Genomic DNA, 13,083 nt, shown 5'->3' on the forward strand with positions numbered 1-13,083 from the left:
GGCTGAAAACCCAGCTGGTGGGTCACTGGTAGAATGACCTTCTACCAGGGGGTCCTCAAACTTTTTAAAGTGGGGGCCAGATCACGGTCCCTCAGAGAGCTGGAGGGCCGGACTATATGAACTACTAATTCCTACTGTAACACCTTGGCTGCGCTCACTGCCCAAAAAACCTGGCGGGCCGGATCAGACTCCTCTGCGGGCCGCATGTGGCCCGCGGGCCGTAGTTTGAAGACCCCTGTTAATCTATCCTGTAGCTATCAGGATGCCCTCTTTCCCTCCTAGCTGCACTCTTTTCTATATTTCATGCTGCGCCTTGTCAGTTTTAACTTATTGTCATTCAGAACTGCTCATGAGGACAGACATCAGCACACTGTGTGAACACTCGGTGGTTTAGATGAGTCCAGCCTCAGGATACCCTGGGCAGGGTCCCAAATCAGCCATGGGTGGGTAGTCCTGGGAGCACAATGTCCTAGGTGACTGAGGAGCTACTATTACTGTGTTTCTTGTTTGTTTGGCTAAAATGAAGGGTTCCCATGCAGGGGTCAGAGAAGGCCAAGGGCTGGGAGGGAGGATGAGCTCACCCTAAGTGAGTTATGTTTTGCTGAAAAGATCCATGCTTCAATGTGATTATGACATTTTCCTCATCTCTCTTGTAAATTCAAATTTCTCCCAGGAGAGCTGACCTTCTGTGGAGGAAAGAGGACGGTGACTTGGCACTGGGGGGCATGGGGTGTGGGGTTGGAGGGTTGGTGTTTAACCGGGACCTGCCAGGCTCCAGACGCCCTGCATATTCTGTGGGTCAGAGCAGGTTGGAAAATCTGATCTCCTGGGGAGAAATGAGTGGGGAGAAGTTGGCAGGGTTCCTCTGGTAATAACCTCTTAGAGCTGCATTTTCCTGTTGACTTGGCCAGGCCCTAGAATACAGAAATCATGATGGAGAGGGTAGAAAGAGTATGCAAGGGACCCCTTGTGTTTAGGTATCAAGATGTCACTTATGTACCTCCAGCCAAGTCTCAAAACAACAAAATATGCAGCCCCATTGCACCCACGCCCATGATCCCTCACTCAACCCCCAGAGCAGAGAGAAATCCCTTATAAATACATGGGTAGACTCCATAGTGAGGGACTCACCACCTACCAGCCTCACCAACTTCTAGGGAAGCAATCCAGTGGTGTAACTGCACAAGAGTATGCCTGCCCACACCTGCTCATCAGCCAGGAGGATGCAAAGACCGCCAGGAAGGTGGGAGCCAAGTGGGTACAAGGGAGACAGGAGGGATTTAGGAAGAGACTTTATTTTTTAAAATATATTTTATTGATTTTTACAGAGAGGAAGAGAGAGGGATAGAGAGTAAGAAACATCAATGGGAAAGTAACATTGATCAGCTGCCTCCTGCACACCCCCTACTGGGGATGTGCCCACAACCAAGGTACATGCCCTTGACCGGAATCGAACCTGGGACCTTTCAGTCCGCAGGCCGATGTCTATCCGCTGAGCCAAACCGGTTTCGGCTAGGAAGAGACTTTCTTACAGTTCCTCTTGATATAACATTATAATAGTGACAGAGTGTGGGTAAATAATATTAGTGATTTGTGATAAGTATTCCTGTAATCACTGTGAGAAACCCAGAGATTAACTAAATGGAACGTGGACTCAAGGTGCTGAGATTAAGATCCAAGTTGTATTAATTCCTGGCTGTAGTACCTCAGGGCAGGCCGTTCAACAGCTCTTTCCATCAGATTCCTCAACTGTGAAGTGTAAATAATTACAGTACTTCTCTTACAGAATTACTGCCAAGATTAAATATTTAATACATGGGACACACTTGAAATATTACCTGAAGCCAAGCAAACATTCAATAAATTTGGATTTGTAGCGTATACCCTATGGTTAGTAGTTATTATTACTAATGCTTTAGCAATAATGAGCACTGCTTAAATAAACCTCACAATACTCATAAAAATGTGGATTTATGCTCCAATTTTCAAGTATCTTTTCATTCTTAATTGCAGTATTAATTTTAATTATACTTCAATGTGAAAGAAAAAAATAGTATCAATGAAGCAGTATAACCATCTCAATTTCATATAGATTAAGAGGAGATAACAAGATTCACCAGGATAGTATTAATCATGGTTATAATGCTATGTTAATGCAAATAAACAAGGTACTGAAATCACCCCCAGTTCATAAAGGAAAACCAGAGAGAATGCCAATATTTTAACACTACTTCCTTGGCCCTAAAATGTCCTGCATGAAAGAGTTCTATAGGATGTCACAACATTTCTCAGAGACTAATCACCCCGTAGTCATTATCCCACATTGTCCTTCAAAATTGGCATGGATTTTCTTGGACACAGTCATGCTCCAACATTCTCACCCCACACTGGCCACTCACCAGGGTGAGGCCATAATCTAATCTCTCCCCATCCTCTGAGAATGCCCAAGTCCAGGCAGGCAGGTAGCTGGATCGTATTTGTGGGTCAGGGACCGGTAGCCATGCCTCTAATATACAACATACCCCAACATAAAACATAAAATATTGCTGGGCCACATGCCCTGACTGTAACCACACACTCAAGTTTTTACCTCCGGAGGAGGTCACAATAGGTCAAGGATCAGCGGCTTGTCCTCAGACCCGTTTCCAGGGTCTTTTGGTGCCACCAATGAATTCACTCAACCTCCCACTCCTTCCCCACATAAGCAAAGGGGATAAGTGGTACATTGTATGCTGCGGTGATGTGTTAGTGCAGTGTGAATTCACGTTTATTTTAATATATACTCAGATACTTAGATGCAGAATTAATGATAGATATGTTTCTATTAAAAGTTAACATATGTGTACACATATGTTTTTTAATTGTTTGTTTTCTGTTCTGTCTTGTGAGCAGACCTAATAGCAATGAGCACACCTTGTGCCCAGATCGCAGTTTCTAAACACCATTATCCATTAAAAGAAACCAGAGCCCTTGGTAGAAAGGGCTGGGGTTAGGTAAAACACAAAATGATCTCATGTATGTTAAAAGGACACATGAATAAGTATGAAAAATCTCCCAGTAGACAAGGCTGAAACAATTTCCCCAGTAAACTGTATAACAATTAAAAACTGGAACAATTTTTCTAGCAAATTAAATATATTTATTAAATTGTAACTCAAAGAAAAATTATCCATCGGTCTATACCAGTATCAATAAAATATTTGAATAAGCAAATAAATGGGGACAAAAAAATAACTCTTTCTTATGAAAGATTTCCAAATAACATGTATAGACACCTGCCTTCTAGGAGGTAGACATTTATTTCCTTCTCCTTAGCATGGGGAGGGCTTATTATACTCCACAGAGTAGAATATGGGGAGGAGAAAATAGTGATTTCATAATAAGAAACCATTACAACCAAGTGATAATGGATACCATCAGAGTGATAATTTGTATCACTATCCTGTACCTCTTGATATGCAATGAGAAACACACACCACCTTGAAGTATGTTTTAGAAATAAACTTCTCTTTCCTTTTAAAAAATATATTTTATTAATTTTTTACAGAGAGGAAGGAAGAATAGAGAGTTAGAAACATCGATGAGACAGAAACATGGATCAGCTGCCTCCTGCACACCCCCTACTGGGGATGTGCCCGCAACCAAGGTACATGCCCTTGACTGGAATGAAACCTGAGACCTTGTACCTGACGCTCTACCCACCGGTTTCAGCAAGCTCCATTTATATTTTTGCAAAGGGCAAGCTTTCGTTCTTTTTTATGTCCAAGTAATAGTCTATCGTGTATATGTACCACTTCTATTTTAACCATTCTATTGATGGACAATTAGGTTGGCTTCATATTTTGGCTATTGTAAATAAGGCTGCAATTAACACTGAGGTGCATACATGTATTTTGAGGGAGGGGTGTATATATCTTTTTGTCTTGGTATTTTGGATTTCTTCAGATAAATGAAGATGCTACTAGGTAGAAGTAGCATTGCTGGGTCCTATGGTAGTTTTATTTTCCACTTTTGAGGAAGCTCCATACTGGTTTCCATCATGGATGCACAATTTACAATTCCACCAATGGTGCACAAAAATTCCCTCTTTTCTACATCCTCACCATCAATTGTTACTTGTTAATTTATTGGTGACAGTCATTGTGGCAGGTATGAGGTAATATCTCATTGTGTTTTTTTTAATTTGCATTTTCCTGATGATTAGTAACATTGAGCATTATTTCTTATGTCTATTGGCCATCTTTGAAGAAGTGTCTATTCAGGTGCTCTCCTCACTTTTTAATTGGATTGTTTTGGTATTAAGTTGTGTGGATCCCTTATGTATTTTGGATATTAACTCCTTATCAAATGTATCATTCTCAAATATATTCTCCCCTTCAAACAAAAGGTTGAACTTTTGTTTTGTTGATAAGAAAAATCTTTTTAGTTTGATGTAATCCCATTTGTTTATTTTGTTTGTCTCCCTTGCCCAAGGACACGTATCAAAAAAATATTATTAAAAGCAATGTCAAATTTGGGGTCTTACATAAGAGGAGGTATTTATGGGCTCTCATTATTGGTTCATACAGAACTGCCCTCTGGCTTCTGGCCTGGCTTGACCCCAAAACGCAGGACCTCCCAGGCTTTTAGTCTGTTTCTCCACCTCACAGCTTTGTTTAACTCTTCTGGCATCATTCCTCTGAGAGCCTCCCATCTGCCAGTTTGGCAGCCCCACTGAGAAAGACAGTCTTTTCTCTTCCCCAAGCAGAAAAAGTGCCACAAACTCTCGTTGGGTCACATGCCCTTCATCAACCAATCCTCATGCTCAGGGCTCGCTACTCTGCTTAGACTGGCTTGGTCCAGGCCATTTTTTTTTCTTTTTCTTTATTGCAGGCCTTCTTTTTATTTTTGAGAGGGAGTTTTGTTGTTCCACTTATTTATGTATTCACTGGTTACTTCTTATATGTGCCCTGACCAGAGAGCCAAACCACAACGTTGGCCTATCCGGGACAAGGTTCTCACGAATTGAGATACCCAGCTAGGGCCCACCCAAGCCTTCTGCTCTGACCAGGGAAAGGTGGGGCCCAGTGGTTCAAAGACCAAAGAGGCCATATAGGAGAGGGAGGAAAAGTTCTCAAGGGAGAGTGTTCTCTGACCAGAAAAACTGATCATCCACAGGAGCCCAACACTGGATCAACATGGAGCCTCACACACCATCTGCCACCCCTGTGCTGTGCTGAGCAAGGTCTACACAAAGCAGAGTTATGAAGAGAAGCTTCTTTGGTGCAGCCTCGTTGGTCTGTACCCTCAGTGTGGTGCCTCTTCCCCTGGCAGGGCGGACAAGCTCCCAGAAGCCACATGCACCATGTGTGGGGGTGCTGGTGCTGAGCTTTACGCTGGGCCACCAGAGACACATCAGGTTGGAAGAAGTGGATGAGGCTTTGCCTGCGGGGGAGGGAGAAGATGGACTGAGTTGGTCCCCAGAAGCAGCTGGGATGACTTAAACTCTCCACTGCACTAACGAAGGTCAAGTAACATGCAGCCAGCAGGACAGTCCTGGTTTAACACATTCTGCGAATGTCAGCATTGTCATGATGCTCTCTTAAGAATCTGTGCTCCTTACTCGGAGTGACACAGTTGAAACTCTTTCCCAGATCTGGTAATGAGAAGATCTGACCAGGTGTCACAGAGTCAAGAGAACAATCTGAATTCATAAAGTCCAGCGGTGCCAATATCAAGCACCATATTGTTAACTGCATGGAGTGTGAATGCATACGAAATGGCCCTGGTCATTTTTCTGTTGTATATCTTGAGAAAATTACTTGAATTCTCTGGGCATCAGTGTAGTTCTTAGTAAAGGGTGTGAAATATCCCTCACTTCCTAGGTATTGTGAAGATTAAACTTGCCAATATAAAGTGTGTAGTACAGTGCCAAGCACATAGTCAGAGCTGAATAAATATCCACTCTGATTATTATTACAAAAAGTATAAGGCTACCTCCACCAACTTAATTTTAGAAGCAGATGAACTCTTTGCTTGTCCCAAAATATTACATACACCATCTGACTATTACAGATTCATCACTTTGGGTTGCCGAATCTCCATGATAATGTAGAAAACTCTGGTAAGGAACATGAAATACCATATTCAGGCCTTTCATAAATAGTTTTAAAAACAGATTACGTCTTCCTAATGGGTTTTAATGAAGAGAAAGATGAGAAGGACCACAAGACTTATTAGACAGGTACAGATTTGGTTAAAGGGCATGGGAGTGGGATAGGCTGTGTAGGAAGTGTTGGGCTGAGAAGAGAAAGTCTCAATGGAAAATATTCTCGTGTCACAACTTCTCCAATTCTCATATTTACCAGGCAGGTGAGCTGGTCTCCTCAGAAAAACTGTATAAACTCTCAGAGCTTCGTAATCTTTGGAGTAGGTGTCTATCAAAATCATGGATTTTTCTGCCATCTACTGGTCATTTTTGAGAAGGACAGCAGTCTTTGTGTGAGCAAAAGTGACAGAGTCTTTGATGTCTCTCTTCTTTTGTGGCCCAGCTGGGGCCTTGCTACAAACCTCACTGGAGCTGAGGGGTGTGGGATTGGGTTTGTGGGATAAGTAACAGGGGTTTGCGGGTTAATGGTGGTGGTACATGGAGACAGTGATGAGCATGTGTGGAGTCAGTGATGAATGCCCAGATGTTCAGTAGTAAGGGGTCTGTGAGTCAGGGAGTGGGGCTGAGGGCTGAGTGATGGAAAGGCTGCAGAATCAGAAATCGGTTTCTCCAGAGGTGGCGATGGGATCTCTAGAAGTAATTTCTAGAATTGGAGACTGAAATATCTGACATGTGAAATCTATTTTGTCTGTAGGACAAGTGTTGTTTAGACAGGGTGCCTGGCTCTAATTGGTTTGGCTCAGTGGATAGAGCATCGGCCTGCGGACTGAAAGGTCGCAGGTTCGATTCAGGTCAAGGGCATATACTTCTGTTACGGGCACATCCCTAGTAGGCACATCTCTCTCATCGATGTTCTATCTATCCCTCTCCCTCTCTGTAAAAAAATCAACTCTCTCTCTCTCTCTCTCTCTCTCTCTCTCTCTATATATATATATATATATATATATATTCTAAATATATATATGTTTTAAAAATAAAAAATAGATGGGGTGCCTATAGTCTGGAGGCTCAAGGATATGGAGTCTTTTATGCTAGTAGGTAGGGTTTCTGTGATAGGCAGGGAGTCTGAGCCTATCAGCTCTGAATATAGTGATGGGGTCTCTCGGGTCAGTCATGGGCGGCTGCAGGATTGGTATGTGGGTGATGGATAGCCTTTGCTGTCAGAATGAGGTTCACGGGACCAGTGGTTCTGGGTTTTAGGAAGCAAATAGGAGTCTGTATGCTTAAAGAATGGGGCACATAGTTTTAGTAACAGACTGTCTATGGACTTATAAATCCCACCCAGACCAGTCATTCGATGCAGGCTACCTGCGGGAAGCAGGCATACACATGACTGCTGTGATTACCATCCAAAAGGGGCAATTCCTTGAGACAGACTCAGATCTGAGATGTCAGCACTCATCATTCCTAAATGCCTCAGACCTGAAAAAGGGGTTTTTATGGAAGAAAAACTACCACACAAAAAAGAAGTGCCCTTCTCATCAAATCAGATCAAGGGTGCATTATATGCACCTGATATCTCTGGTGATGTTATCCTTGATCCCTGGGTTATGGTGGTTTCTACTAGGTCTCAGCACTGTGAAGACCTCTTGCTTGGAAGTGAGTCACAGTTCTAGCTCACACTCCTGGAGAGACAAAGTAATTGGAACTCATTCAAATTGTCCCATAAAGAAGATCTGCCCCTTTCCCCATATCTATTTATTTGTTTACTCATCTATATTATTATGGAATCGTGGATACTTATTTTGTTTCTTGGGTTATAATGCAGCATTAATATTATTTATGTATTTGCTTAAATTGTTTCAGTTTGACCATTGAGAGCAATTCCACGTTGGCTTCCATGCCCATATGCAAAGCCCATCTTTTTCGAAACCGGAGAATGTATTTAAAAACCAGTATCTGGAAGAGTAATGTCAGCAAAATGGCAGAGTAGGCAGCTCCAGGCTTTCATCTCCCCGCAGACACATCAAAACAAGCAGACAATGTCAGGGCCAATTTTATCAGAACTCTGCAAAACAATCAACAACTTACGGCAACCAAGCAAATGCTGAATCAAGAGAAAATGTGACTTCCAACTTGTAGACAATTGCAATGGTGATTTTACTTGCCCTTGTTCCACCCCCTCCCTGGCATGCAGTGCTTTTAAAGCGGTAGCCACACACATTGCCAGAGAGGCATCTGGTCCCTCAGTCAGGGAGGAAGAGAGCAGACATTATTTTTAAATTACAGTGTGTGTCTGTTCAAACCTGTCTGGAGGGTGTCTGAAAGACTGATGCAAGTTGTTCAATCTCTGTTTCAATTAACTTGGAAGTCAACAGAAGGATAGCAGGTCAGGAAAGTGACAGACATTGTTCAAAATCACTACAAGGCATACTAACAACTCTCAGATGCCTGGAGCAAAAAAAAAAAAAAAAAAATGACCAGGTCTTACACAGTTATGCCTACCTCAATGGCTCTATGTTTCCTACTCCTACTGTCTGCCATAGCAATTCTGGCATTTCTCCACCAAGTACTTTAGTCATCCCACATCTCCAGGAACCATCCTGGAGACATGTTCACACCATCTGATGAAGTCCCTGCCATGGTGTTAAATCCTGTATCCTCCCCTCACCACACCCTATTCAAATCTAATCTTCAATACTACTTACCCAGAAACTCCAGATTCTGGCCCCATGACCAATTTCTGGCTCTTGCATTACATGACATCACATACTGCCATCCTATTGACATATTTTACTAGCTGGCTCAATGTATCCTGGCTGGGTTATATTGTGACTTTTTTCTAGTTATTGACTTAGTGGGAAGCCCTTAGTTGGAAGGCTCTGCATCAGGAAGTAATTCAGTAGGATGTGACAAAGTGCAGCATCAAGCAGGGAACATGCAAAATGATTCTGGGGGTCATCTGGTGCCATAAATCAAGGATTCACATTTATTTTTTTCCAGCTTTAGTGAGGTATAATTTATTTTTAAAATCGTATATTATTAAATTGTATGGCATGATTGTTTGGTATCTATATATACTATGAAATGATTACCTCGGTCGAGCTAAAGGAACATATCTGTTATCTCACATAGTTGACTTTTTTCTTCTTTCTGGCATGCTGAGAACACATCTACTCTCTTAGCAAATTCCAAGTATACATACAATATGGTTAACTATAGTCACCATGCTGCACATTAGATCTCTAGAATGTAACCACTTATAACTGAAAGTAGTTCCTTTTAACCAACCTCATCTCATTTTCCCCACCCCAGGTGACCATGGTCTAGAAAAATGTACAGTACAATTTTTAAATAAATAAATATTACAGAACTACCAAGATATAAGAGCAGATTGAAAAGAGTTCACAAAGGCTAAAGCTGGAATAATATATATATATATATATATATATATATATATATATACACACATATACATATACATATACATATACATATATATATATGACTTGTGGGTAGCACACAAGTGAGGGAGACCAGAATTGCACTGTAAAGGCTTTGGAAGCTAAATTCATAGCTGATCTACAGCCCCACTAACATTAGGCCAGAGTGTATGTATGACCACTTAATAAAATGGAAACATATCATATAATACCCAAAATGTCTGAGGAACAGTATAAAATAGCATAATTGTGTGTGTGTTTTCTTGTAGACCCACAGTTTTGCCTTTTGGTGTTCCCAGCTAGAAATCTTCTACTCAGTAATTTCTGCTGCATATATTCTGTTTCCATTTCTTATGATTCAGAAAGGTGTGTGGTAATGAAAGTCATAGCCTGGGAATCGCCTCAGTGTGTGCAGATATCCACAAAAGAGAACACATCGTGTTTTACAAATAGTCCATTACAGAGACTCAGAACACCCTGAGGCAGGTGTAGAATTGCGTATGGTTAGCCGCTCTTGGGAGTGCAGTATGCCGAGTGACTCACGAAGAATAATGTGCACAAAGGGGAACCTTTTGTCCTGGGATCCACTTTTTAGAAACACGTACCAAAGAACAGGGATAGGAATCTGGAGAGTGGCCAATTTACCCTAGGTGATGAATTTTTCCTGAGATATCCACAACACAATTATCCTCCTTAGAAGTCATATAAATGAACTCAAATACCCCTTCAGTTAAGTTGATCCTCTGCAATTAAAGGCAGGCATGTAACATGGGATTAAGGAATATGGTGATGTTCTCATTATTTCAAATGACTATAATAAAATAGCACAAACTAATTTATTTCTCACAGCTCTGCAAGTTAGGAAGTCTAAAATCAAAGTGGCAGTAGACTGGTGTCCAGTGAGGACACACTTCCTGGCTTGCAGACTACTGTCTTGTGCTGTATCCTCCTCATAGGGAGGAGGGAAAGAGAAAGCAAGTTCTCTGGTCTCTTCTTATAACACCACTAATCCCCTCAGGTGGACCTACCCTTATTTATGACTTTCTAAACCTATTTACCTCCCAAAGCCCCCATCTTATTAAGATAATATCATCTATACCAATAAAAGAGTAAGATGCAAATTGACCATACCTTTGTGATGCCCACCAGCCATCAGGAGTGAGTATGCAAATTAACCTAACAAAGATGGCAGGTTAGTTTGCATATGCAGACACTGAGGGGCCAGGGGTGAGGCCTTCTGCATCACCCCAGCCACTCAGGGCCTCTGGGCAACATGGGAAGGCAGAAAGGCGGCTTCGGGCTGGAGTGAAGATGGTGCTGGCAGCCAGGGGAAGGAAGGCCCATTCTTGAACGATAATATGTTTCCTCAAAATTTATGGTAGAATATTCATTACAATTACACTGAAATGTAGACTTTTTTCTTTCCTTTTTTTTCTTTTTAGTTTTCCAATGGCCATAGTACAATCCCAATTTATTTAGATCTTCTTCGTTTCTTCAGAAAATTTTTATAGTAACCTGGATATAGGTCTTGTACATACATTGCTAACATTCCCACTAACTGTTTTTGTGGTTTCTGTCAGCATGATGTGGCAGAGAACAAAATGTAGGAGCAGGGACCCATGACACAAATCAGAGAAGAGAGAATGGAACTAGCTGATGGGGCACAGAAAAGAGAGGCAGGGCAAGGAATAGCTACAAAGGCAGATAATCGAGAAATAAGGGCACCAAATAACCCTACACTGCGGGTACAACCGAGGGAACCAGTCACAACCACACAACTACACAAATACACTACAAGTTTCCTCATTTCTGTTCATGGCTGTGTTCCTCTTCCCATCTCAACTTATACCCTATAGTCAAGTTCAATTTCCTAGCATTCGGAAAGTTTATAAAGAAAAGAACCCATAGCATGAGGGTCACCACGATCTATCCAGATAAACACAGACAAGTTCTTAATGTGGTTTGTGACTTTTCAGCTCCAGATGCTCAACGCATCTTGGGACAAGCATAAAAGTGGGCATGGTTGTTCAGTCATGGGAACATAATGTATTAGTGACCTTATGAAAGAAGATGTGCACAGAAAAGGACTCTTTCCTGGGCTTGTGGGCACGACCCAATATGGAAGTGTTTAGCAGAGCGAGAGGGAAAGTATCTGAAGACTGATTAACTCACTCCAGATGAGGAATTTCTCATTAGGGATGCCCACTTTGGGATATAAGTGCAATTATTCTCCTTTGCAATCATAAATGAAACTCAGATCTCTTCAGTTACCTTGATCTTCTGTAGTGAGGATGGAAGAGTCTTTATGTGAATCCAGGGACTTACTATTTCACCAGGATTTACTGAATTCCAGAAACTCCATACTTTTGGCCAGAGCTGCTTTTTAATGCTGTATTTTGGTGGAAACATGGCTGTGGGAAGAGTTGGTTTGTTTACATGAAGATGCTGATTCATGAAAAAGCATAGTCTCACTGACATGACAAAGACCATGGAATTTAACACCGCACATTGAGGGGAAGGGTGCGTTACAATTCAGGAAAACCCTATAGTGAAGGGAGGGAGGAGTGAACCCTCAATCTCCTGAGGAGTGGTCAGCGACTATTTCTCCAAAGATTCCCCAATGTAAAGAGGAATCCTGCGGGTGACAGCGCAGGGGGTTGGGGAGGTGGTGGAGGGGACTCCATGCTGCTGGTCCTCGGGGGCTTTGCTCTATGGAGGGGGGGCCTCCACTCTGCTAGACAGGGGTAGTGAGTGGGAAGCCAGAGACCAAGACAGAGCAATGTGAGAGAGGGGAGGAAAATTAAAGAACGCCTGAGAGATAAAGATTTAGAGAAAAGACAGAGACAGAAAAAGCTGAAGGGATAGGGAGGAATGGCAGAAACAGAGATACAGAAACACGGACACAGGAAATGAGACAGAGACGAAGACGCAGAGAGACACTCAGAGACAAAAATAGTCAGAAACCGGAGTCGCAGGCAGAGAGAGTCCTGAACAGGCGTGTCCACACCACGCTCGTCCTCACGCTGAAATAATTTTCCTGGGAGCTCTCTAATGCCACCCTGGGCAAAAGGAGCTCCAGGCGCGTCTCTCTCCACACCACCTCCCGGGGGCGCGCCCAACCCCGCCCAGCCATCCTGGCGTTTCTTCAACCCACGGGACTCCGTACGCTCTCAAGGCCACGCCCACGTGCTATTCCGTCAGATTTGGACTTCCAATCTCTATAGCTCCGCCCACAACGCCGTGGTTTGTTTATTTTTGTGTTTGTTTGTTTGTTTTTTGAAAGGAGGTTAGCTCGGTATTTTGCCGATCAGCCTGCACATTACCTTAGCAAGCTCATTCCTTCGCGCCGTGATTACGTTCCCTTTATTCCAGAGGCTACGAGCCCTTTGCCTGGCAGAACACTGAGACCTGCGACTACTTCCTATTTCTGAGAGGTCCGCCTTCTGCCTCAGCGCCGAGCTCCATAGGCTGGCCAGGTGACGCACGGCACTCCCACTGGGAGCGGCGGCTGTCCGTCAAACATCCTATTGGTCGGGGTACGGCACCTAAGGT

General features: G+C 42.8%; 1 long non-coding RNA gene across 1 annotated transcript in view; it reads right to left on the bottom strand.

The window, feature by feature from the left end:
* Nucleotides 1-13,032, bottom strand: part of LOC311610260 — a 42,737-nt gene extending 29,705 nt beyond the window's left edge. The window contains exon 1 of the long non-coding RNA XR_014792936.1: nt 12,855-13,032. This is a non-coding gene — a long non-coding RNA (uncharacterized lncRNA). The remainder of the gene's footprint in view (nt 1-12,854) is intronic.
* Between the last annotated feature and the right edge of the window lie 51 nt (nt 13,033-13,083).

This window comes from Pipistrellus hanaki, assembly GCF_964339955.1.
Source record: "Pipistrellus hanaki genome assembly, chromosome: 15".
Lineage (NCBI taxonomy): Eukaryota > Metazoa > Chordata > Mammalia > Chiroptera > Vespertilionidae > Pipistrellus > Pipistrellus hanaki.